Genomic DNA, 26934 nt, shown 5'->3' on the forward strand with positions numbered 1-26934 from the left:
GATTGCCAGCAATTCTATCCCAGTGGGTTTAAGGTTGACTCAGCCTTCCATCTTTTCAAAGCCAGTAAATTGTTTGAGCAGGGGATTGGACTAGATGACCTCCAAGGTCCCTTCCAACTCTGTTATTTTATGATTCTATGAATTGAGAACCCAGATTGTTGGGGGCAATAGGCTGACTCTGTAAACCGCTTAGAGAGGGCTGTAAAGCACTGTGAAGCAGTATATAAATCTAAATTCTGTTGGTCATTATGCTATTATCAACATTTCTGGGTGAGTATAGTGAGTAGAGAGGGTTGTTGAATTTGTGTTGCTGAGGGTTGATGTTATTGAGGTCATGTGTTGTATTGTATTGTATTGTATTGTATTGTATTGTATTGTATTTGAGTTTCACCAAGGAAGCAGATTATAAACATTGGTCTGATCTAGCAGGCTACTTCTTATATTCACCATATCTATCTTAAAGTTCTTTTCTCAATTTGAGATATTCTTAATTTTCATATATTTCATGCACATGAAATAATTTCATATATTTCATGCTTATGGAAAAACTAAAATGTATGACTTGGAATAGTAACTTACAGTCTGCCCTATTTCTGCATAACTTCTAGTTGTAATTTTATGTAATTCTACTGGAATCCTTCCTTAGTCATAGTTGTAGAATAGTTTTTGTCTGTATGTGGGGTTTTTTGGGGGGTCAACCAACTTGTACAGTTCTCCTGGTAATAGAGAAATCTTTTTGTGTGTGCTGATTTCTTATTCCCAAATAATCTTTCTCTTAAAATGTCATATCATGTCCTGCTTAATCTGTTTTCTTGCTCTCTAACTTTACTTTCAGATATTTTAGTTGCTTGAATCACTGCTTACATTCCATATTATGTATACTGTATTATTTGTACCTTTTGAAGAAACACATTAGAATTGTTTAAAAATTGTACAGTTCCAATAAAATATTAGGATAGTTTAAGTGAAAAGATTTTTTTTTTCTAGTTGGACTCTTAGGACAAGATTCCCCCCAAAATTGTGATGTTTTAATTTGAAACCTCTCCAAGAAAAGCTGTAGCTTTGATAGCTGTAGCTATCAAATCAGCTAAGGTCCAAGCAGGATTTTTTTTTGCATTTTTTGTGCCTTTCGAACAACAACAACAACAAAAACAATAATAATATATTGTTGTTATTGCTGTTGTTCAAAAGGCAGCTTGATGTGTGTGTGTACACACATGCATAAATGCAATAGATATAGATAGATATAGATATATAGATACAGATACAGATATAGATACAGACATAGATATAGATATAGATAGATATATATGTAAATCATAACCAGCAACATGAGCAAAGAGATCCAACAGACGATCATCCCAAGAGAAAAATCTTCCAGATGCCCCAAACTATACAGCCTCCCAAAAATACACGAAGAAGGCATACCTCTCAGACTCATAGTCAGCTCCAGAGGAGCACTGCTACAAAACCTAGCCAAATACCTAGCAAAACAGCTACAGCCCCATGCTGAAGCAGCAGCTTCACATGTACAAAAACTCATACCACCTCTTAGAAATGATCAAAGATCTACACGTGGAACAAAAAGAACTGCTTGTAAGTTTCAACATGGTTTCACTATTCACTTAAATCCCGATAAAAGAAACCCTAGAAATCATCAAAAACAAATACCAAACACCCAAACATCTCATGGAACTAGCAGAACACTGCTTAACCAACATATATTTCATATATAAAGGACAAAGATACAAGCAAATTGAAGGAGCCCCTATGGGATCACCACTGTCACCTGTTATTGCATACCTGCTTATGGAAGAATTTAAATCCAGAGCCCTGGCAAATGCCACCCACAAACCCAAACTATGGTTAAGATACATCGATGACACATTTGTTATTTGGCTCCATGGAAAAGAAAACCTAAACAATTTCCTACCACACCTAAACAGCATACACCCCAAAGTCAAATTCACCATGGAAACGGAAACAAACAACTACCATTCCTAGATGTACTAATCTACAAAAAAACAGATAGCACACTAGGACACACCATATACCAGAAGAAAACACACACCAATCGCTACCTCAATGCCCAATCCCACCACCACCCAGCACAGATAAACTCCGTGGCCAAAACACTAATTGCCAGAACCAAACGCCTGGCAGACAAGACACACATAAAGACTGAACTATGCACCCTGACAAAAGTACTAACAGCCAATGGCTTCCACAAAAGCAAAATCACCAGCTTGATCCACAAAAACACACTGAGACATAATGGAGACCTAGAAGATGAACAGATCTATGGAACAGCTGTCCTGCCCTACATAAGAGGTACTACAGACAAAATCAGTAAGATACTACACAGGCATCACATCAAGACTGCCTTCAAAACAGACAGAAAAATAGCAGCCATCCTTAGAAACCCCAAAGATAAAATTGACCTGGAAAACCAAGGCATATACGAAGTCCCCTGTGCATCATGCCCTGCCACATACATTGGACAGACCAATAGAAGAATAAGTACCCGGCTGGAGGAACACAAAAATGCAGTAAAAAAGCTGGAACACACTTCCTCACTAGTCCAACACATGAAAGCCATAGGTCATAGCATCGACTTCAGTGGCACCAAAACCCTAGCTACTATAGAAAACGCCAGCTACAGAATTATCAGAGAAGCCATAGAGATTGAAAAAAGACCAGAAAGCATAAATAGAAGAGATGACTCCACCAGACTGTCAATTATTTGAAAGGCTGCACTCACAAACAAAAAAATCTCCACACCACAAGCCAAGCAAACACCTTGGCACAAACAGACCACGCCCACCCCGATACCTCCAGCCCAAAACACACCCCAACCAGGCACCCAGATGAAACCTAGCTTCCTAATAAATTATAGCTGGCCATTCACCCGAAGCCAAGCCACACTAAAAGCCCCCAATACACGAAACACAATGTTGCCAGCCAATCAAGACAAAAAAAAACTCTACAAAACAGACAGAAGATATTAGAAACACCAATCAAGCAGAACACAGCAAACTCCAAGACCAATAAACACAGACCAAGACTCGCAACCAATCAAGATGAAGAAAAAAGCCATTCTAACACAGCAGTAGGCTAGCACCAAATATAAAACAGAAACAGCTGTGGAAGCCTGACTCACAGACGAACACAATACACAAGCCTGATGATGGCAGATGAGATTCTGCTGAAACATCGCTACAACTTTAAAAGCACAACTGTAATGATGTGGGAAAATACCCGAACAAAGCTGAAAAGACAGCCTAGCCGTTTTTTCGGGGCTCCTCCTCCTCCTCCTTGTAGATGATCCAGTCCAACCCCCTGCTCAAGTAGGAGACTCTATACCATTTCTAACAAGTGTCTGTCCACTGTCCACATACATACACACATACGTACACACACACACACACACACACACACACACACACACAATATTTGTCAACTTTTTCTTTGGAAGTTCAAGGCTAAATATAAAATGGTCTCCATTTTATCCATAAAATTACAACTAGTAGTAATGTAGAAGTAGGGTAGACTGTAAGTTACTATACCAAGTCATCCATCTATTTTTTTTAAAGCTGAGACCAGCATTATATTATATCCACTCTAACAAAATACATAATGAACGAAATAAGAGTTTAGCAATAGTATCAGTGCAATAAATGCTCGCTTAGAAGGGAATAGCAAGAGGAAGGAAGGATTTTTTTTTAAAAAAAAAGAACATTTATTTTTATTTTCTTGTAAATAGATGAAGCAACAGTAACAGTATGTTAGGGGATGGGACAGCTCTACATGCTTCCATTCTTACTGTATATACCGCCCAGGATCCCCCAATCCTGACACCAGCACTAAATTTCAAAATATGTAAGGATACCATGAAATCTATAGACAAGCTGACATTTTAAAAAGAAATTTATGAATTTTTAGTTAGTAACAGCTTACTTAATGGCAACTACCGTGTTTCTCATATAATAAGGCTGGGTCTTATTTTGAGGGGAGCCTCCCAAAACCAGCTAGGCCATCTTTTCAGGGGTGACTTAATTCCGCCCCCTGCATCCTCGGGCGGGTGAGTGGCGATGGCTTGGATGTTGACCTCGGTGTTGGTGGGGCACTTTGTATCGGGAGACCTTCCACCACCATTGCTTTCCTTTCTCCCTGTGCCACCGCGGGGAGCAGAGGCATGCATGGAGCACCACTGCAGCATTTGGCACAGCCATGTGGGGCCAGCCAGGGCTCCTCCCTGCAACTGGTGCCTGGCGGAGACACTCGGCTTCAGGCGCTCCTGTTGCTGCCTTCCTGGGAATCATTCAAAGGCAAAGCCCATTCTTTTAAAAATGATGCCCTACTATGACAAAGCTTCCCCTGCTCGAGAGGGCAACCCAACCCCACATAGGGAGACAAATTTCACGGGGCCACAGCACAGGATCAGCCCACCCAAGGAGAAGCGCCCAGCCACCATCCCTGCCTGGCACCAGGCAGAGCGCAAAGAACTTCGTCTGGGGCACCCAGCGCAGCTGACAGGTGGGCCCTCCTGTCCAGCGGTGGAGCTCTGGCCAAGGCAGCAAGCACCTCCCTGCCGGGCCCTCTGCTCCTCCTGCCAGGGCTGCGCCAGGGCCGCGCCAGGGCCGGCCGGGCTTGCCAGAGCCAGGAAAGCTAGCCACAGATGTGTGCCTGCCTGCCAAGCAAAAGAGCTGGGCCAACCCGAGCTTGGCTTCCCAAGTCCCTCCAGCCCGACCCTGAAGGGGCCACCGGGAGAGGCTGCCCGAGGCAATGATAGTACTCACCCGTCCATGGACAGGGAGGTGAGGCGACTGCCCACACTGCATCCTCCTATGAACTGAGCCCCACCAAATAAGTGCCAATGCCTGTGCAACTGCAGCCTTTGGAGCATTGCCACAGCGTTTGGAGATGCGTGGGGATGGGGACAGGCTGGGCAAGGAATGGAAAGGATGGGTGGCTTCAGGCTCTCTCTGCCGGACCCACCGGCCAGGGAAGCAGCACTGCCAGGGAAAGCAATGGTGGCGGAAGGTCTCCCGATACAAAGTGCCCCACCAATGCCGAGGTCAACGCAGGCAGCCCCATACCCGGGTGTGCAGCAAAAGTACTTGGTGACAGTAGGGAGGTTGGTGGCGAGGCATGGCTGCCCATGGGGCACTCCTAATGGCAAGCCCTCCACCCTTCCCCCCATTTTGCATGTTTTAAAATAGGCCTTAATTTGGGGGGAGGGGCTTAATTTCATTTTATGCCTATAAAACATGCTGGGACTTCCTATTGGGGGAGGCCATATTGTTGGAGAAACACGGTATAACAAAAAATGGTTTTTTTTCAAGAGAACTGTACTTACTGCATTGCTTTGTTCTCTCTGTCCCTGTTCCTTCTTTGATTCCTTTGGCCCCTGGAATAAAGTGTAGAACCCCCCAATTAATGGCCAGTTAGGTCCTCTGACTCATAAGTAGAAGGGTAACTGGTCCTACCAGACTTTCAGCTTATGCTCTATGTACATGTGAGACACAATCTCTCTCTCTCTCCCTCCCTCCCCCCCCTCATATATATTTGGGAAAAATCTTGTGAATGCAGGGACTCTTGTTAGCCAAATGGGTGATTATATCTGAAATAAATAAATAAATAAATAAACAATTCACACCTAATTTTTTAAAATTTATTTCTTGTTTCACAGCATCTCAATAGTTAGTTGATCAGATACATAGATGTAACATTGATCATACTTAATTATTATTAATTAAGAAAAATAATTTTCTTATATTTTTCAAGGTGCTACAGAAACAAAATTATGAATAGAACAAATATGCAGACTCTCCACAAATTTAATGGTTGATTTGGATCCTTTTAATATATATAGGTAGCTTCAGGTTACCCATTTCAAAAATTTGGACTGTATAAGAAAATTTAAAGTGGTTGATCATATTGGACTAGAAGACCCCAAGGTCCCTTCCAGCTCTCTTCTGACTGACTGAAGAAATAGAGTCGCTCAAGAAAGGAACCCAAATATTTTGGCAGGTGGCACAGGATCATAATTTGTAATTCTGGGAACTTTGGAGCAAAGATTTCATTCCATGAAATAAAAAGCCTTCCCTTTAAGTGTGCCAAACCTAAGGGAATCTCATTATTATGCCTTTCCACAGAAGCTGTAATTTTGCCTCAGAGCTCTATGGTAATTAAGCAGGGAGGCCACAGCTTCTGACAAGCCAGTGGTGGTAAGTTATCTTTTGGAAGAGATGTGCTTTCTGGATGGTCTAAAGAGAAGTTAATCCCCAGCAAAGGGAAGTACTCTGTGCTTCGAATGTAATGCAGGGTCTGTGACAGTGGTGGCATTTGACTGGTTCTGCCCGGTTCTGGAGAGCCGGTTGGAGCAATGAGCAGAGGAAACCGAACCAGTTCTCTCCGCCACTCTAATGGCTCTGCTGTTGGGCCCACCCCCCACCCAGGGTTTCCATATTCACTTTTACCTGCTGAATTTGAAGTGCAGCTGCTTTGCGCGGCACAGAAGAGTGCCGCGTGGCAGCTGCTGAAGCGATCGGGAGATCATGAAGGCTTGCAGGAGGCAAGGCAGAATGCCTCTACGCCTGCACAAAGTGTGCGTTTGGCACGCGCATGCATGCAACGCATGCAAAGCACGCCCACGAAACCACGCCCACCAAACCGGTGGCAACAATATTTGAATCCCACCACTGGTCTGTGGTATTTTCAAGTTAAAACTGCTGATTTGAAGAATAGTAAATAATATAATAATAAATAAAATAATAATAATAATAATGAATAATGAATAATAAATAAAAATGGCACAATTAAAAAAAAACCAAGAATGTCACATAATCCTGAACGTGTTAAAAAAGCAGTGCTTTACCAGATAATATGATACTATAAAATGAGCCAGGCAAGGTGATGATAGCAACTTAATATTAGGTAAGATGTTGATAGTAATCACCCAAACAGTTAAAATACCTCACTACGAGAACTCAAGATATGTTTCCTCTTTAGCACGCTGCCTATTAATTCCATTCATTTAGTTCAAAATTACAACGGCAGTGAAAAAGTGATTTAGGACCATTTTTCCCAGCTGGGACTTTTGCAGCAGCACCATGAACATGTGATCAGAATTCAGATGCTTGCAAGTGGTTCCTACTTATGACCATTGCTGTATCCCAAAGTCATGTGATCATCTTTTGCAACCAGACTCACTTAACTACTAGGTTACTTGTCAACTGTCCAACTAGTGAACCCAAAATAAGGAAACACTCTCGGGAGCTTTGAAGTCGCCCTGTTATAAAAATAATTTAGTAAAGGAAATACACAGACAAACCACAGGCAATAATTCTTACTTTGAGATCAGAGGCTTATTTCATGAGTAATTTGGAACATGAAAAGCCATCATAACATAGCAACATTTAAAGTAAGATAATACTTACTAAAAACAACCCGTCGCAAGGAGGTCCAGAAATAGCAGCTAATTCCAGAGAGGATAGCTACCATCGGTGGCCCCTATTTGAGATTTACCCTCTTTTTTTATACCCTTCTTCCTCTGAAGCCCACCCAGTGGTATGTAATCTTACTGGATATACTTCCTTATTCACACATACTGTCCATCACTTGGTACCCACTTGTAGGTATATGCCAACTCTTTCCCAACCGCTCACCATCTGCTACTTTCAGTTCCCCTTTTTCTTATTTCCCAGACATTTGTGATCCAAAATAGCCCTATTTTTGATTGTCTAGCAAATATCTGCTTTTTGCAGAAGTAGCAGGTAGTAACATATTGCAAAGCTTGCAAAATTGGATTACTAATATTTTGCCACGGTTGCAAAATCAGCTCGGCCTGCATTATTATATATTGTTAATTTAAGGCCTTCAATCAAGAAGAGGCCTACACCATCTAGTTGCCTTCCTCTCACACCTCAAAATTTCCCAAAGTTTCCCCAAAATAAAACTTTATTGGATATACCATTTTGGTACTGAAGAAACTAAACCAACTCTGGTGTTCCTGTGCAAATGCTTGCTTAGTTAAACAATAGCTTGCTCTTCTCCCCACCCCGGGTGATCACATTGTCCAGTTATGAGATGTCATTTTGTTATGGGAACAGTCCATCTCTTTCTCAAGCACCTGCAGTGGTGACCTCGATGGTTGCGAGGCTCTCACTGTCCATGCACTCATTCTCAGCATTCTATTTCCCCCTTCCCTCCCTAATTGACACGTTGAAAAGCATTAAGGTTGAAAGAAGCAAAGCGGTTCAATCTTGACATTACTAATTTATCAACTGCAGTGAATTACTTAACAACTGTGGCATGAAAGGTTGTACAATGGGACAAAACATAAAAAATTCAATGTCTACTTGAACAGCATTTTGTCTGAGTACAGTTAATTTTGAGAAATAGTAATAATAGTAACACAGACACAGCTGAACACTCATAAATATAGTACATACATTCTTCTTTTTATGTTCCTTTTTCTTTATCACGTTTATCACGTTTATTTTCATCGCCACAATGTGGACAATTGCTTTAACTGCATAATCATTACTATATTGTGTTGTTTCACTTGTTTGTTATATTCTACCAGTAACTATAATAACTGAGGGGAAAATAGCTATGTATGGAAAAGTAATTGAGGATGAAGGCTGCCAAAGTACTACTGTCGTAGGCCAGGGTTAGAAAAAAGAAATAAAGTTATGGCAGTGCTTGGCTTATGACCAGAACTAGAATCAGAATCTCCCTTGCTAACTAAAGTGGTTGTTAAGTGAATTGTGCTTGATTTTATCACTTTTTCCCCATGATTGTTAAGCGAATCCAGCTTTCCCAATTGATTTGTTGTGGAAAGCCACCTGGGAAGATTTCAGATAGCAATCATAGGATCCCAGGAAGTTGCAAGTGTTGTAAACAACATTCTGACTGCCAAATGCCCAACCTTGGATCACTTGTTCATGGGGATGCTGTGATAATGGTAAGTGTGAGGACCAGTTGTAGGTCACTTTTTTCAGAGCTTTTGTAGCTTTGAACAGTCACTCAACAAATGGTTGCAAGCCAAAGACCTCTTCTAGAGGTTCGTCTAGCAACAGCTCCTCTACTTGTGTTGCTGAATTGTATATTGTGGCATACAATAAGCAAAGAGAGCTTTTAGGCAGCACCTCAGTTATGGCTACTCATTAGAGAAAGTGAAGATGTCAAAGAGGAATAGAATAGAACAGAATAGAATAGAATAGAATAGAATAGAATAGAATAGAATAGAATAGAATAGAATAGAATAGAATAGAATAGAATAGAATGACAGAGTTGGAAGAGACCTTGTAGGTCATCTAGTCCAATCCCCACCCAAGCAGGAGACCCTACAACATTTCTGACAGATGGCAGTCCAGTCTCTTCTTGAAAGCTCCCAGTGATGAAGCTCCCACAACTTCCAAAGGCAAGCTGTTCCATTGGTTGATTGTTCTCACTGTCAGAAAATTTATCCTTATTTCCAGGTTGAATCTCTCCTTCATCAGTTTCCATCCATTATTCCTTGTCTGGCCTACAGTTGCTTTGGAAAATACCTTGACCCTTTTCTCTGTGGCACCCCCTCAAGTATTGGAACACTGCTATCATGTCTCCCCTGGTCCTTCTCCTCACTAGACTAGCCATGCCCAGTTCCTGCAACCGTTCATCGTATGTTTCAGCTTCCAGTCCCCTAATCTTCCTGGTTGCTCTTCTCTGCACTTTTTCTAGAATCTCAACATCTTTTTTTGTGGTGACCAAAACTGGATGCAGTACTCTAGGTGTGGTCTTACTAAGGCTTTATAGAGTGGTATTAGTACCTCACGTGATCTTTATTAGATTAGAAGAGCAATTTCTGTTTTGTGAAAATTTTATTTGGGTTTTCACACACACAAAAAACACATAATACAAATAAAACATCTATTTTTGAAAATAGCATGGTCCCAGGTTACACTACTTCATAAAGACACAAACTCAATTTCACGCTCATTTTTATGTTCTATTCTATATCTTATTACTGTTTTACATTTTCTACATAGTTTTTCTCCTCTTTTAATTTTCTCAATTTTATTTTGATTATCTCATCTCAATTCAAATCATTATATTTATACTTTGGTCTGTCCTGTTTCAATTTCACATTATCTTTTCTCATTAAACAAATTTTCTTCTGTAGTTAGTAATATAACTACACCTTTATATCTTTTAGTTTTATCCATTCAACCCTTTTATCCATTCAACCCTAAGCTTCAATGTGTACCTTAAGGTTATAATATTCAATATAATACATAACTTCCAATCGAATTCTGCTTGGTACATTCTTAAAATACACACTATATTCTTAAAAAGAGATTATAAATATATGTAATTAAAACACTCATTCAATTCCAATTCAGTTCTATCATTACTATTAATATTCATTAAAATCTTAACTTCTTTAACAATTCTTTTCAATTAAATATCATACTTCCTTGGGAACACTTGTAAGCTTTCCATAATTAATTTTCCCCCATTCCTCTTCACTTATATTTTATAAAATCTTAAATAAATAAAATGTTCCCATCCTTTCCTAATTCAGTTCTCTCATTTGTTTCATTTCATTTATTTATGAACAAATATTTCACTGGATTACAATAACTATTTTATCCATCATTTTAACCATACATTGTTTCATATTTTCTAAAATTATTTCTATTTCTAATATAACAATACAGAAAAGAAATTAGAAGTAGAGAGACAAGGGGGTAAAAAGGGGTGGGTAAAAAGGGGAGGGAGAGGAAGAGAGGGAAGAAGGAAAGGAAAGGAAAGGAAGTTACAAAGGACAGAAACAAGATATAGAGAAACAGGACCTATTTAGAGATAATGGATGAAAATTTAATTAAAAAAGGGATTCTGCAAAGGTACATAAGATAGTATTGTTCTGCAAAGGTACATAAGATAGTATTGTATTCAAACTATGTTTCTTTTGGGGGGGTTGTTTTTTCAAATCTTAAACTTTTCATTCTCTTGCCCCCCTTTCCTTTTTTCCCCACATAAAATTACTTGTTCATTAAAGATGGCTTCTTCTTTGTCCCAATCTTCTTGTTCTGCAGGCATTTCTTGTTGTTTCTCATAGTTCCAGATCTCCATTTCTAAGAATTGAAATTCAAAGCCAAAAGAACTTCTCCCTTCTTGTGCATCTTCTTTGTACTTTTTAAGTTCCATTTTCAGTTCTTTTAAAAGTGGTGCCATTTTAAACACTTTTATACAACCACCCAATTGATTTAATTCATTTAAATGCAATAGCCAAAGATCCAAAAATCACCAAATAATCCAAATACTCCCAAGCTGTTTCTTCTTGCTTCTTTTTTCCACTTTCTGTTCCTGGGGTTCTACTATTTTGTTGCCAAGTTTCAGTTAAAATGTATCTTTTAGAAGTCTTGTTGAGGTTTTACTGTAAATTCCTTTTAATTCCAGACAGTCTCCCGCCTTTTTTCCAGATCCTGCCCTTTTATTCTCCTTTTCTGCTATTAAAACCTTTTAAGTATCCAAGAAATCTTTATTATCCCTTTGACATTTTATTTTCAGCTTAAATGCCTATTGATGTCAAAGTGGATTTTTTTTTTCCAATTTCTTGCTTAAATCTCTTAGCTGTCAGTATAGGGAAAGGGAGAGAAGAAAGGGAGAGAAGAAGAAAAAAACCCAAATCCTTTCCCCTTTCTCTCTCCTTGACTGCTTCAAAGACTTCTTTGGGAACAATGTTACTTTTTTCTATAGTTTAAATTCCAGGGTACCTTAGTTGTTGCTTTTTCAGTTTAACCCAGTCAGCCAAGACTTTCTCTTCTTATCTTCCTCCTGCACATTCTTTTCCGGTCGAGTTCTTCTTTGAGGTGGCCATTTCTGACCACCGCTGCAACCACCTTCAGGAAAGGGAGAGATGCAGCTCTCCTCAACCCTGCTGGCAGTCTCCCTCCTCTTCACCACCTCTACGGGGTGGCTTAGCCCCAAAACCAGCTCGGGGTGCTCCAGCGGTGAGCACGGATTGAAACCACGCACTATCGCGGTTTCGGTCTGTCCACGAAGAGGCTCAAACTGGAACTCAGAAGAGCAATTTCTGAAACACTGCTCCTAACCCCTAAAAGGTTTGTCATATGTGAATGCCTGGGTCTTGATGTCTCCCAAGAAAGCAGACATTTTGTGAAGAAAGTTGGAATGAGAAAAAGTTATAGCTATTGAATAAACTGGAGAAAAATAGTTCAGCACAAGAAAAGGTGCAAAAGCAAATGATTGTTTCTCCTGCTATAGTTCAGACTCTTGAGGGCTGTTCAGGAGGCCCATGTTGTTATTCTTATACCTTCTTATACCTACTGGTGACTGCCTCCCACATTCCACTCTTGTAAGAAATCAGTAAGCAATCCATGAGGAGATAATGACTGAATGCCTCTGAAGTGGGACTTCTTCATTTCCCCAAAGTCACTTCACTGGATTCAGTAATCATGATTAACATGAGAGATTTGACTACTTTTAATCTTTGGCTATGAACATGCTACTCTGTAAACTAGTGAATAATGTAAAATAAAGCAATTCTTTTCTCCCTGTCTTCTTCATCAACTTCTTTTCTTCCATAGTTTCCATCTGATTTCATAAACGCTGCAGTAATGAAATACACCACCCCTATTTTCCATACAGATTGACTAAGAAAAAACAGAGACAGTTTCCAATGAGGTGTGTTACTAAACTTGATGGCTGTGCACCATGAAGGAATTTTCTTATTGCTGAAATCATTAAATTCTCCTAAAGTCTTGCATATGTCTATGAATTGGAGGTAAAAGTCTTGCTGTGTTGTGTTTTTCATATCCTTCAAAAGCTGTTGGAGGTATGTGAATGACATGCAGGCAAATGTTGAATATTTCTCCCACAAGAGCTCCAAAGAGATGGTTTTGTTAATTTAAATATTTCAATGTCAGCATGTGGGTCAATATACTTTTCTTGAAAACTCTGCTTGATTGTAAACTACATTACAATTTTTCATACACAGCAGGGAAGGCTAGCAATAGCTTACTGCTGTGAACTACCCATTTCTGACTGCTTAAGGCTAGATTTGTTAGAGGCTTTCTTTCCAGTTCTATGTTTAATTTTAATACATTTCACCAAATTATACATTTACGAAAAACATATCTTCCGGTCTATCTCATGATTTAAATTTTTTTATCCTCAGCTGTTCTCAGCATTCCTCTCATGAAATGAAACTTATAAAGGAATTAGGCATTTTGTCCATGTTTATAATACTTTTTCCTCCAGAATTCTTTCCATTTGCTGGGTGGTTTCCAAATAACAAGGACATCAGGTACTAGATGAAAACCTATCCCAAACTTCCCTTATCCCCACCCCCAATAAGGTTGTCAGTATCTATCGATAGTTAGAGATATCACATTTGCTGGATGATCTATAAAGAGAGTGCCTTCAAGACTTCTGATAAAAGATGTTAATATAAGTCCTGCTCCTAGTCTGTCATTTTAGGTAGATACACCTGAAGCTGGTGCCAGAAATATGAAGACATACTAATCATTTTTCTATGTTCAGGGTGAGTAAACCTTCTACCACATGTATATTAAGGCTCCCATGACTCGTCCCATCACGTTGCAATCACGTGATGTTTCGTGACATTTTCCCCATTCACAGAGCTGGGGTGGGCGTGGCCTGTGCATGGTGCATCCAGTCTGCGTGCTGCCAGTTTGACACCTCTGCATTAGAGGCTTAGCAAATGAGGACCAGACTGTATGTAGAAAATGCAGAGAACAAGCATATTTTTTATTTAAAAAAAAAAGGTTTTTAGCTGCTAGACTTGATGCTAGGCTCTGGAATGTTTCAAAGGAAAGGAAACAATACATCACCGTCAGGGGTGGGATTCAATTTTTTTAACAACTGGTTCTGTGGGTGTGGCTTAGTTGGTGGGCGTGGCTTGGTGGTCATGTGACTAGCTGGGCATGGCCAACTCAACATCACTCACATTGAGGCACGCATCTCCTTGCCTGGCCTCTCATGACTGTGGGGATGCTGTCATCGACACAAGCAAAGTACCAGCAAAAGAGGGGGGAAAAACTCCAGAGAAGCTCCTGAGACAGGAAGTCTAGTCCTGCCAAGAATGTAATAAGGGTTAATGGAGAGGCAGTTTCTGTAAGCAGCACCAGAATGTTTTCTTCCTGCCTTCCTTACAGGATTAGGCCATTAATTTCTTCTAACAACAGGTTCTCCGAACTGCTTAGAATGTTAACAATCGGTTCTAGAGAATAGGTGCGAACCTGATCACCGTTCTTTTTCATAATAGGACTGAAACAAAACTACCTGCCCACATACATACCTGTATCTTGCAACGTTTTCTATCTGGGATATGAGCTAGTCATTTTGATCCCTATGTTTCTTAATTAATGGCTATAGCATAGAATAAAATATGTGGCTTGCTGTAATTGTTTATTCACAGGCAAGCTGAAAGAACATTTGATGCATTCTGGATCAGGTCACCTGGCTTATTCAGTCCGTTGTAATTAAACAAAAATATAGCTTATTGCAATATATGAACCCAACCGTACTATCATTCTTGACCTGAGCGGATATTAGTTCTAAATTTATGATCTTACATTCTGGGCTCCTGGGCTAAACAATATGCATTGCACATTGTTTCAATTTAAGCATTTTGTCCCTATACTGTAGGCAACAATAACTTGGATCTGGATTATTGTAAGTCTGCCTTCTCCAAACAATGCAATCTATCAAACATATTCATTCATTTATTGATTCATTTGATCATACATACATACATACATACATGTACACACATACATACATACATGTACATACATACATACATACATACATACATACATAAATTCATTCATACACTAAACCTGTTCATTAGATTTATATCCTGCTTTTCCTCCAGTATGTCAAAATGCCAAACACCGTACTTCCTCCTCTTGTTTTCCCTTTCCTATGATGTAGGCCAGGTTGAGAAATAGAGAATAGCTCAGTATCACTTCGTGACCTTCTGCAGCTGAAGGTGGACCTTAATCTAAATGTTCCCAGTCAATACTCCAACACCTTGACAATCTCACAGTACTATATTTCTCTTACTTTTACATAGATTAGATTTTGCCAGTGCTGTGCAGCAATTAAATAGAACAGATAACTCAATGTTCTTTCCCTATTTATCTTTGCATCTCCTTTTTCCTCTTTCTCAGTTGTTTCCCTGGTAGCATTTTTATCTGTAAACTCCTTTGAGCAAATAATGAAACCAGTCTTTGGAAACAGAATGAGACACTTCAATCTGTAAAACTCAAGTTCAGCTTTGCAGCGAATCCATCCCTTGCCCTGGATTCTTCCTTGTTCCCCTCCCATCTCCTTATTTACTGCTTACTTCTCACAGGAATGTTTTCAGCAGTAAGTGGAGTGGTTTTTAATCTGGGGAAGAAAATTAAATGCTAATTGAAAACCTTCATCCTAAAATTGTCACACACACTTCCAGATCTAAAACATTTGGCCTTAATCATGCGTCGTATCACTTATTATCACGATTTAGGTTGTACCGCCATCAGTAGCTGAAATATTTAGGAAATATTTATTTTTGTTAAGGTCTTGGGATTTAAGAGCCAACCAGCAGTGAAGCTGACCAGATGTGGCTGATTCAATCAGAATGAATCAGCATAGCTGATTCCCTTTAACTGGGGGGGTTCTATCCCTTTAAGAGGTGTTTATATAAAGGCAGCCATTAGAGGATGTGTCCTCTCTCTTTGTGTCCAGTATTCATTGCAGAAGTTTTCTGTGTAGAGTTAAGAAGAAGAAAGATTGCTTGTAAGGTATTTTGCCTACCACGTATATGTCTGTATATAATTGTTGTATATAAACCACTGTTAAATGTCTAAGTCTCTCTGTGTTGTGTTTTGCTCATGGGTTGTCTCACTATAATAGCCATGCTGCACAATTTTGCTCAGGCAAAAATGCTGCCTCCTCTTGACCTAAGTAAGTGGATATTTTGCCATAACGAATACATAAGACTTTGAAGTGCTACAAGGTTGGTGATGTCCTCCCCTGTGTATGTGGTAATCTCAGTGACATTGACAGAGAACAATGCATAGCTATTAGCAAGTCCAAACCTTTCACAAAACGCAAGAAAAGTAATTTCTCCAAAATGGGAAGTTGCATTCTTTACTTTGGACTGGTTCTTAGGAATTAACAGATGTTTGACAAGTGCAAAGGGAAGAATTTGGAAATGGAAAAATGTAAAATAGCTTCGTGTTAGAATAACCACAGTTGGCTTTCTCTGCTACAAAATTCCTTCACTGTATTTCTTGGTACTTCAACCCACATGATTTTGGCACTTCTCCCATACTTCTCACTGATTACAAAAATGGTCTGCTACTAACTTCTGCTCTTGATTTGGATGGGTGGATCCATCCCACATGTGGTGCAATGCTGATCTGTTTTGGGACTTTGGCCAGGGGTTCATCAAAGGAGTTGGTAGGTTTCCTTTCCACAGAAGCTGCACCAGTAACTTTTTCAGGGCCCATCAACCATTTTCAGAAGTGGTTTGCCATTTCTTCCTACCTCAGGCTCAGAGAAAATAGCAAAGTGTGTTTTTGCTTTGTTAAGAATTAAAGAGGTTGTCGATACATACAGGTAGTCCTCAACTTATGATCACAATTTGTCAATCTGTCTATTGCCAAAATTCTCCAAACAGAATAGAACTGGATCACTTTTGGTGTGGTGGGAGACATAGACAAAAGCAGGGGTGGGTTTCAACCGGTATAACAACCGGTTCGGTGGGCGTGTGCTTTGCGCGCACATGCAGCATTTGCAAGTTGCCTTCTGCTGCAAGCCCTGTGTGTAAAACAGCTGATGCACAGCAATTGTCTGTGCCACACGAAGCAGCTGAGCTGGAAAACACAGAAATAAAGCACAGACAAGAGCTGGGGTGTGCAGTTGGGCCCTACAGCTGATTGTCGGAGCAAACCGGTTCGCTCCCAGCTGATCTTCTCAGATACCGGTTCACCTGAAACTGGGCTGAACTGGTAGAATCCCACCCCTGGACAAAAGAAAAGAAAGAAAAGGTTTCAAAATCTGGGATCAGGCAAGGTAGTTTGGTGAGAAAAAAAAATCCAGAAAAAAATCCTCAGTGGATTCCTATGGCTGTCGAGTTGGGAGTCACTCTCCATTCTAAGTTCATTAAGAGATTCGAAAGAACTCCAGAAATCATCCCACATGCTTTCTGTTTTTTAACATAGCACAGCATAGGAACTAAGATCAGTCTGAATTTAATTGCTACTTACCAGATGTAAATTGTACAGAATAGGAACCATTGAATTTGGACAGGTAGTCCTCGACTTACAATTCATTTAGTCACCGTTCAAAGTTACAACGGCATTGAAAAAAGTGACTTATGACTGTTTTCACAGTTATAACTGTTGTAGCACCCCCATGATCACATGATCAAAATTCAGATGCTTGGCAAGTGGTTCATATTTATGATGATTGCAATGCCCTGGGGTCATGTGATTAGTTTTTGCGGCCTTCTGACAAGCAAAGTGAATGGGCAATCCAGATTCACTTAACAACTGTTGGAAGAAAAGTCATAAAATGGGGGTAAACTGATTTAACAAATGTTTCAATTAGTAACATAAGTTTTTGGTCTCAAGGACTACCTGTACTTCATCTTTTCTTATAAATTCAGTGCCAACCAGAGGTGGTATTCAGCAGGTTCTGACCAGTTCTGAAGAACCAGTAATGGAAATTTTGAGTAGTTCAGAGACTGGCCCCAACCCCACCTGTTCTCTCCCTCCAGAGTCCCAGCTGGTTGGCTGGGTCTTCTTTTGTTGCTCTGCTCAGGAGAACGGAGCTGGAAAGCAGATTAGTGGGGTGGGGAAGGGAATGGGATTTTGCAGTAACTTACCCCCAGGACTGGAGAGAGAATGGAGACTTTGCAGTTTCCATCCCATGCCATGCCACCAAGCCATGCCCACCAGAACTGGTGGTAAAAAAAAAATTGAATCCCATCACTGGTGCCAACTCATAAAATATTCCTATGCCTGTTTTAGTAGTTGCCATAAAAAAAAGAGGGGGAAGGAAGGAAATCTGGAAGAGCAAAAGTACATTCCAACTCTTATCTTTAAAAGATTGTAACTAAAATACCAGAGTTTTTGCCCGCGAATATATTTAATTGGAGAACGTGAATGATGCCACCCAGCCCGTGCTCAATTGGAGAATCTGGTTTATGAGACACCCAGGGGTGAGGGCGGAAACAGGGTCACAGATGACTGTAAATTACGTATGCCAGAGTTGGCTTCATACAGGGCAATGCCAGTATGTCGCCTCTAATGAATCCTTTGAAGTTTTTTGAAGTTTGGCTCAAGAATCATGATTTAATTAGAGCGATTGCTGGAATCCTGACATTCAGAATGACTTACTGTTCTGACCCAGCCTTCACGAGCCCCAATCAACAGCCTACTCATGAGGAAAAACCACTTTTTATTTAGAAAGGCAGGAATTCATGGCATTCATTGACAAAGCTCCAGGTCACATGTCCTTAGGTGACTCACAAGCAGTCTCTCAGTTCCCTGCAGGGAGAATCAATTAGCACTGCAATCCCAACACAAAGAGTCCTGACCAATCTGGGTAGTGGCAAGGAAATCCAGGCAAGGAATCCACCATAGGGAACTCTTCTGGAGAATGAATGCTTGTCTCTGACACACACATCTCCCACACATCTCCCTCCTCATTGTATCCTAGTGAGGGAGAGGCTAGATAACATCTCCTTCTTTTCCTGGATAGCTGGCCCTCAGTCCTGTGTTGCTCTCCTCTCCACACTTCTCTGAGCATACGCGCATCTGGAACAGGGCCCCGCTGTTCTTCCCTCTTACTCATCTCAGGCCCCCAAAACAGCTGTCTCTCTGCCAGATGCTTGCTCTGCATCTGGCTCTGAGACCTCCTGCTCCTCAGAACCTTTCGCCGGCTCCAATAGTAACCAGGCAACCCCTCCATCTCCTCTGACTCGACTTCCATCTCCGCTGGCAGTTGACGAACTACAACACTTACATCTTTGGCTTTGAATTTCTCTCAAATTATCAATCCAATGAATTTGTACACTCATTCCATGATTTGGTTTTAAATTAACACACATTGTTCAATTAATTAATTGTGATGTAACCTCTTTTTACATAAGGGCTTCAGCACACTTTGCAAACTAAGAATGCCCAAATCCAAAGAGTATATTTTTGTTTATAACATCCACATTCTTAAGATCTTGGGGACTTGCTGGTAGACCTGAGAGCATTTCATATCTTTTGAACCCCCCTTTTCAAAAGTGCCCTATTAAGAACTCAACCCCTGTTGCAGTTTTTGTGGGTTTCAAAATAAGCACTGTCTGCAGCTTTCTTCTCCGAATGCCACCTATCCTGAGGTCCAGATATATTCAAAAGTGAATGTTTTGAATTAAAAAAAAACTGCTATAGCATTCAATTGAAAAAAAGCTGATGTTCAGGTCTCTACCACTTCATTATTTTTGTTTTGTAAACTGCTTTGTAAGCCAGGAGATCAAGCATAAAGCACATTAGGCTAAGAAAGAACAAATCACAGCATTTGTTTAAGCATACTCTATAAAATAAATTAGGCATTTCATTGACCAAACATTACAGCTCAAACTATTATAATGTATTTTTATTGTGGGGAGACAAAACAAAGGGTGAAGAGCTGTCAGCATAACCACTGAACTCTTTGGCAAAGGCTAGAACACAAATAAATGTGCAAACAAAAGTATATGGCTTTGCATAAAAAGACACATGAGTGCACACACACACACACACACACACACACAAACAAACAAATAGACATTTCAAGATGCTATGAGCTTCAAAATAGTATTTTTAAATATGACCCATTCCGCCATGGTTAAATTGAGATGCAATTAATAGGACCAATCTCTTTTTATTCTTCCTGAAATTATTTTTGTCAGTATCGGTAATATGAATAAAGAACCAGAACTTCACCATTCCTTGAGTGCATACAATCTAGTTAATTCTCTAAAAGGAGAACCATACCTGTGAAAGCTCTATTGCCCTAAGATGTCATAATAAATTCACGGATTTACATTTGAATGGGAAGGGTGGCAAGAAGAAACTGTAACCATGCCGTTCCTGAGTCTTACAAGTCTTCCTACTCTTCTCATTCATTTAATTTCACTTCTGAGGTTCTGGATTTCTTTGTTGCTTCTGCCCACCCTTTCCCATATTTTGCCTTCTTGGCTTCATCACCTGGAACTCCCTAAGACAGCTGTTTTCATTCCATTCCAAACTTTGTCCATACTTAGCCTCTGCCAAGATTTGTTGCATTAAATACTATTATGCAACCAAGAAAGAAAATGAAAAGGATTCTTTATTCTGCCTTGATAATTATCAGGGGATATTTAACAAGGATAAATATTGGCCATCCGTAGGACTGAGCACATTGAATTAGCTGTGCCAATACAAACAAGATCATATTATGCTAGTCCAGTGGTGGGATTCAAGTTTTTTTATGACTGGTTCTGTGGGCATGGCTTAGTGGGCATGTCAGGGGAAGGATACTGTAAAATCTCCAGTCAGAGGTGGTATTTGCCGGTTCTCTGAACGACTCAAAATGCCCGCTACCGGTTCTCCAGAACTGGTCAGAACGTGCTGAATACCACCTCTGTGCTTGTCACTCTATGAACAAGAAAATGGGAATGATGAAAGCAGCTAGCAAAGTGCTCCTTAATTAATACTTGATAGAATTGGCTTTACAAAATGGAAATAAATGGAAATGTAAGCTCACATATCCTGATTGCCTCCATAACTATTTCTCTCCATTTTTAATTAAGGTGTTATTTAAAAATAACTCACTTACCATTATAATTCAGGAACCAGATGGGTCCCATAATCCTCACCTGGCTTTCATCTGGTGAGGTTGGAAATCATAATTCTATTTGTATAAGATTACTTGTTGTCTCAGGAAATTCAGGCAAACTCAAAATATTGAAAACACACTTCTGCCTTAACATGGGCTTGCACTTGGCATCCATCTTTGTTTATTTCTTTAAAGCATTTCTGCCATGCTCTTCAGCCAAAACAGATCTATAGAACGGCTTATCAAAACCAATGGCGAGACCAGGAATCAACAGCAACATAATCCCCACTGGTGCTGAGGCAATATCAACATCTCTGAATCACATTTGTAGAACCTGAACATTAAATAAAAATGAATCAAAAATTAATGTAGATGATTTTTTTTTTGCAAACACCCCAAATCTCACAAAATTATAAGGCTGTCACATGATATGTCTCCAGATTTCAAACAAAAACACGAAAGCCCCCAAATATTTCTGATGAGAATGTCAACATTTCGTAAAACACCAGCATTCTTCAATGAGTTTATGTGAAATTCCATGCTAGATCCTGCAAACGAGATTACCAAAAGCTTTCAAGAACAGATGTATTTATTAGCCCCTGGCACTTACGTTTGCTGATTCCTGAATTACAAATTCATGCTCTTAGGATGATACTTTCCAAAGATATGAGACATCCAGAAAGCGGGGAGAGGTAGTATGGAAAGGATAAAAAGTATGAGAATGGTGGTTAGCTTGGTTGCCTAGATGGATGACATCTGGATCACATTCCACCCTGGTTTGCATTATTTCTATTTTCCACTTTAGCTAACATGTTCTTTACTATCCTATTCCATTTTCCTTTAGCCCCCCCTGCTTTTCCTCTTCTCCTTTTGCTCTGTCTTCGTGGAACTGGCTTAATCTGATTCTCTTTATTTTTCCTTCTCCCAGGGCAAGATCGTTCCCCAGAAACACTTCTGGTGCTCATTATTGAGGGAGAAGGCCCCATAGGAACCAGTTCACCAAGTTCCTTATGAATATAATTCCTGTTCCCCTTAAGGATTATTTGAAGATACTGTATTGACAGCACAGCCCAACACACTGAAAAATGATGAACTTCTTCTCAGGATCCCTATGAAGCTGCCATCTACTTGGGCAACCTCAGGTAGAAATATTTCATATCACCCCTTTCTCCCCAAAGGAGATACTGTAGGAGTTTTATCATGGCTCCTCTTAAAGCGACTGATGTGTAAAACTAGCAGAAAATTAGTAGTACTCGACTTATGACAACAATTGAGCCCAACATTTTCACTGCTAAGCAAGGCAGTTGTTAAATGAGTCAGGCCTCATTTTACAACCTTTTTTGCTATGGTTGTTAAGCAAATCACTTCAATTGTTGATTGAATCATGTGGCCATTATGCAAATCTGGCTTCCCCCATTGATTTTGTTTCTCAGAAGCTGCCTGGAAAGTTTGCAAATGGTAATCACATGATCCCCCAAGACAGTGCAGCTGTCACCAATTCATGCCAGGAGCCAAGTGGTCAAATTTTGATCATGTGACCAGGGGGATACTGCAACAGTCATAAGTGTAAAACTGATCATTTTTTTCAATACTGCTGTAACTTCAAACAGACACTAAATTAATAGCTACAAGTCGAGGACTATCTGTTCAGATATTACTTAGGGAGATCAAGTTCTCACTTAAAAAAAAATAATTTTGTTTCAGCAGCACAAAATGTATCTCCATTCTTTGCTCAACCAGCCTCAGTACTGAAGTGTGCTTACTTATTAACAATTATTTCTTTTTATATTTGAGTACTTAATCAGGAGTAGGGTGAGATTCTCTAAAAGTTTTAGATTCAGTATTCATAATCCAACAGGGGTGGGATTCAAATATTTTAACAACCGGTTCTGTGGGCGTGCCTTATTTGGTGGGTGTGGCTTGGTGGTCATGTGACTGGGTGGGCACGGCCAACTCGACATCACTCATGTCAAGGGGCGCTTCTGCTCACCTGGCCTCTCATGACAGTGGGGAATGCTGCAACAGTTGTGTGAAAAACGGTCATAAGTCACTTTTTTCAGTGCCATTGTCATTTTGAATGGTCACTAAATGAACTAAATGAAGGATTACCTGTAGAAAAATACAAAAGCTGCCCTAAACACCAATCATTAGATTAAAAATATCTGCAAGCTGGAGTTACAAATCAGACAGGATGCCAGAGCACATTGAGGAATTAAAATAGTTAAAATGCAATGATAACTATCAGCAGCCAACTCTTGCTCATAAAGTGAAACCCTTTAGGAGAGAGGTCATTTAAGCTCTCCAGAAAGAGCACACCTAGGAAAAGCAATCTTTAGATCCATTTGCACCACTTAAAGATACCAGCTGGTTTCACACACCTCACAAGATATCCTAAGGAAATCATCCAGATTTAAGGAAAGGTCACATGCCCCCCAAGAAAGGTATTAAAAAAATTCAGTGCCAAGCTTGCATCCTGCCTCCTGGAAGTACACCCCAAAAGGATAGTGCCAGATACCACCAAAGCAGTGAAGGAAGACCCCCTCCCCAGATAGAAAAAGAAACCATGAGGCAGGAAAAAATTCAAACACAATACAAATAATTAAATCACAACAGTAGCTATTGCTTGCTAACCAGTTACCAGAACAAATAGACACAGGAACTAGCCAGATTTCTCAACCCAGTTTCTTTTCAGGAACAGAGATTAATCTTTTTCCTTCCAAACAAAGCTGAATAGGGAAAATTATCCCATCAATAAACACAGGATTAAACATCACCAAGCACAGAATTAAACTTTACCAAAAACCAGTTTTAGACCAAAACTCAGAAAGGATATGTAAACTCACATTTGAATGTCAATCTTTCTAGCTAGCCAAGAAGCCTTGCTGAATGTCACTCATCTTGGTTCTTTGTCATTAAAAGGCTTCTTTCCACAGCTCTGCTTCATTATTCAATTATTTCTTCAAAGTGCTGATCATTGCATACCAGCTGGAAGTATTTCCAGGGGAGTATTTCCTTCCAACAGCAATATAAAAAGCTTAAAACAACCCTTCCCTTTAAAAAAGTATCAAGAAAGAAAAAAAATGTCATTCGGAGACAGTAAGTCTAGGCATACTGCCAAGAATGTAATAAGAATGGAAAAAAACAAAAGGAGATTTCTTCTCCGAACTGCTTGGAAAGTTAACAAGGGGTTCTATAGAACCGGTAGAATCCCACCCCTGTAATCCAGTATTCAAAAATTACATTAAGGAATTCAAATGGAAAAATCAGGTTGTCTACTTCTAAGTATGACAGCAATCCTAACTGGTTTGGGTGTAGATTGGCTCCAATACACAGCGTAATTAGTTGGAATTTTGAATGTCCAACAGACCTTCTATCAAATCTCTAAAGAGAAACTTTGGAAGAGTAACAGCAGAAGGAATTTTATTTCTGAAATTCTTTCCATAATCCCAAATAAAAGTTTGGGCCACTTTAGTTAGCAACATATACCTACAGTATGTGCCATCAGTTACTCCCTTCATTTATGAGCATACATGTTTACTCATCAGGTCTGTTGAGTAAGCTCCAATTATTTTGCTTGATGACATCATGGATTTGGTTATCTTAAAGCTGCACAATGGAGTGGTTTTTATATGGTATATATCTGAAAAGTATGGTGATATTTTGATAGAGTTTTAATATTTGATTATTGCCCATTCCTGCTTTTATACTGGTTGTAGCAAAAAATGAAAGCATTCAGTAAATGTATAATGCTTACATGAAATAGATACCCATATTTATCAAAAGATTCTCCATCATGTCTCTTACTGTTTGGAAAAAACCTTCTGAGGGAATACAACCTAAACATAGCAAAGCCCCAATATTATAGCTGTTATTTTAATAAACTTGTATTATTACAGTGCAAGTGTATAGTTGATACCTTCTATAGATTTCGAAATGAAGTTCCAGGGACTCAGATATCACAAACAGTTGTCAGGGTTTATAAAAGTTGCAGTCCAAAATACTTGGAGGATATTAAATTACTACTCCATTTTCATCACTTGTGATTCATTTATTTATTATTCATATAATTGATTTAGGCTGGTTTTTTGTATCATGCCCAGAGTTGCTAAAACTGTATGATAGGTGCATACTGGTATAAATGTTATAAATAAAATAAATGTTGGCAATTTATCAGAATATATTTGATCATCTATTTGAGAATTTCTTCTATGAAGATATTAGGTTTATTAGGTGCAGAGAATTTTTTTAAGAGCTGAATGCTGGGAAAGGTTGAGGCAATAGAAGAAAGGGATGACAGAGAGTGAGGTGGCTGGATGGAGTCACTGAAGCAGTCGGCATGAGCTTAAATGGACTCCAGAGGATGGTAGAGGACAGGAAGGCCTGGAGGAACGTTGTCCATGGGGTTGTGATGGGTCAGACATGACTTCACAACTAACAACAACAATTAATCCCTTTTCATTGGGGTAGAGTCAGAGTGATTGAATGGAGCCGAGCATTTACTGGCTGGATGTCCTTCCTGATGCCTATGCAGAGTTTGCAGCAGATATTTCCTCTTTTGTGCCTTAAAATAGAGACACATCTGTTCCTGCCAAGGATTGAACTCTTAACCTCCTGAGTGTGAGACGAGTGTCTTCATCATTAGGCCACTGTGCTGCTTCACTGGGTCCATATGTTATTTAACTGCATTTAAATTAATGTTGAAATATTAAATGAATTAGCTTATTTTGTATTTAAAAATTTCTCCATGTAAATTAATCACCGAGCTTCTGGCTGCATTTTGAGATTAACATAATAAGGGAACCCTCTTGGCAACACCACCAGAGGAGGGTAGGTGCTTATTCTTTAAGAGGGTGGGTGTCAGAAAGGATTATGCCATTTGAAAATATCAAACGCAATGCAGCGATGTAACCCTGAGGTTATATTATATATGATATATTATACATTATATATTATACATTATACATTATATATATTATATTCTGATTTCTGTAGAAGAGAGTTTCTCCATTTTGTTGCTTGAGCTCTTTTAAAATATATTTTCTCTCCAAGGGATATACTTTTTAAAAAAAGTTTTTACTATTTTGCCTGATGTTGACCAAAACATTAGGACCAAATAATGAGAAGCACATATGCTGGAATCATTCAAAATGAAAGTGAGGTAATCAGTAATTGAAATCTAGGTGGAATTATAATGTGGCCTAAATCATAATCCTTGTGGTTGGAAAGCAAGAACACAAGCATCGGGATTCTTTTGTTGGAAGAAATATCCTTCTGGATTCAGCTCCAAGTGGGGAAAAAGACACTGGAAACATGCAGGCTATTTGGAAAGGTGGTTTAATGATGGACAGGATCACATGCCTTGGAGCTCCTGGGTGAAAAGTGAAGAGATGCTGAGAGTCCCTTGGTTTTATGCCCTCTGTTGGGATTTGAATTGGAGCTTGTATTCTGATTGGTTGTCAAACTCCCATGGGACCATGCAGGGGCAACTCTGTAGGCTGTCCTGAGTCCCAGGCTTGGTTGAGCCTTGCTGGATGATGATGTAATGAAAGGGCTTTGGGCAATTCCTATTATGGCTCTACCTGGAGGAGGTAAATCTTTATTGTGTAAAATAGACTGGCCTTAATGGCCCATTAGCAAAGGTAAGGGGGCTGAGTTTCTGCCTCTCTGAGTTTCTACTTCTCTTTTAGGGGAAATATTCTGCCTTTTTAGTATATCCTAAAATATTTCATTTCTCTAAGGAGAGGGGTGTTTTAAGCAGGTGGCGGGAAGAACGGAAGTGACGCAAATGAAGCTTCAGCAAACTTTATTTTTAACAGAATAAAGGGTTGCTGTGGCTGCTGCAAGCTAACAGGCAGTCAGATGACAGGCAACAGCTGATGCCATTTGACAGCTCCCTTTTATACTCGGCTGTCAAACGGCTCAGCCAATAGGAATGGTCCGTGCTCCCGCCGGAAACATGGACCAGAGGAAGAACTTCCGCAGAACACAATAGGGTGGGTTTTAACTTCCAACATTTTGTAGGAGCAAATTCTTTGACCAGTACTTTGAAGA

The 26934-nt window shown here is 39.7% G+C and overlaps 1 long non-coding RNA gene across 13 annotated transcripts in view; it reads left to right on the forward strand.

Moving 5' to 3' along the window:
• LOC148128257 (uncharacterized) overlaps nucleotides 1-26934 on the forward strand; it is a 299527-nt gene that overhangs the window by 21045 nt on the left and 251548 nt on the right. For all 13 annotated transcript variants that reach the window (XR_015741137.1, XR_015741136.1, XR_015741138.1 and 10 more), the window contains exon 2: nucleotides 21812-22025. This is a non-coding gene — a long non-coding RNA (uncharacterized LOC148128257). The remainder of the gene's footprint in view (nucleotides 1-21811; nucleotides 22026-26934) is intronic.

This window comes from Pseudonaja textilis, chromosome 1 (assembly GCF_049901715.1).
Source record: "Pseudonaja textilis isolate UNSWEBS1 chromosome 1, rPseTex1.2, whole genome shotgun sequence".
Classification (NCBI taxonomy): domain Eukaryota; kingdom Metazoa; phylum Chordata; class Lepidosauria; order Squamata; family Elapidae; genus Pseudonaja; species Pseudonaja textilis.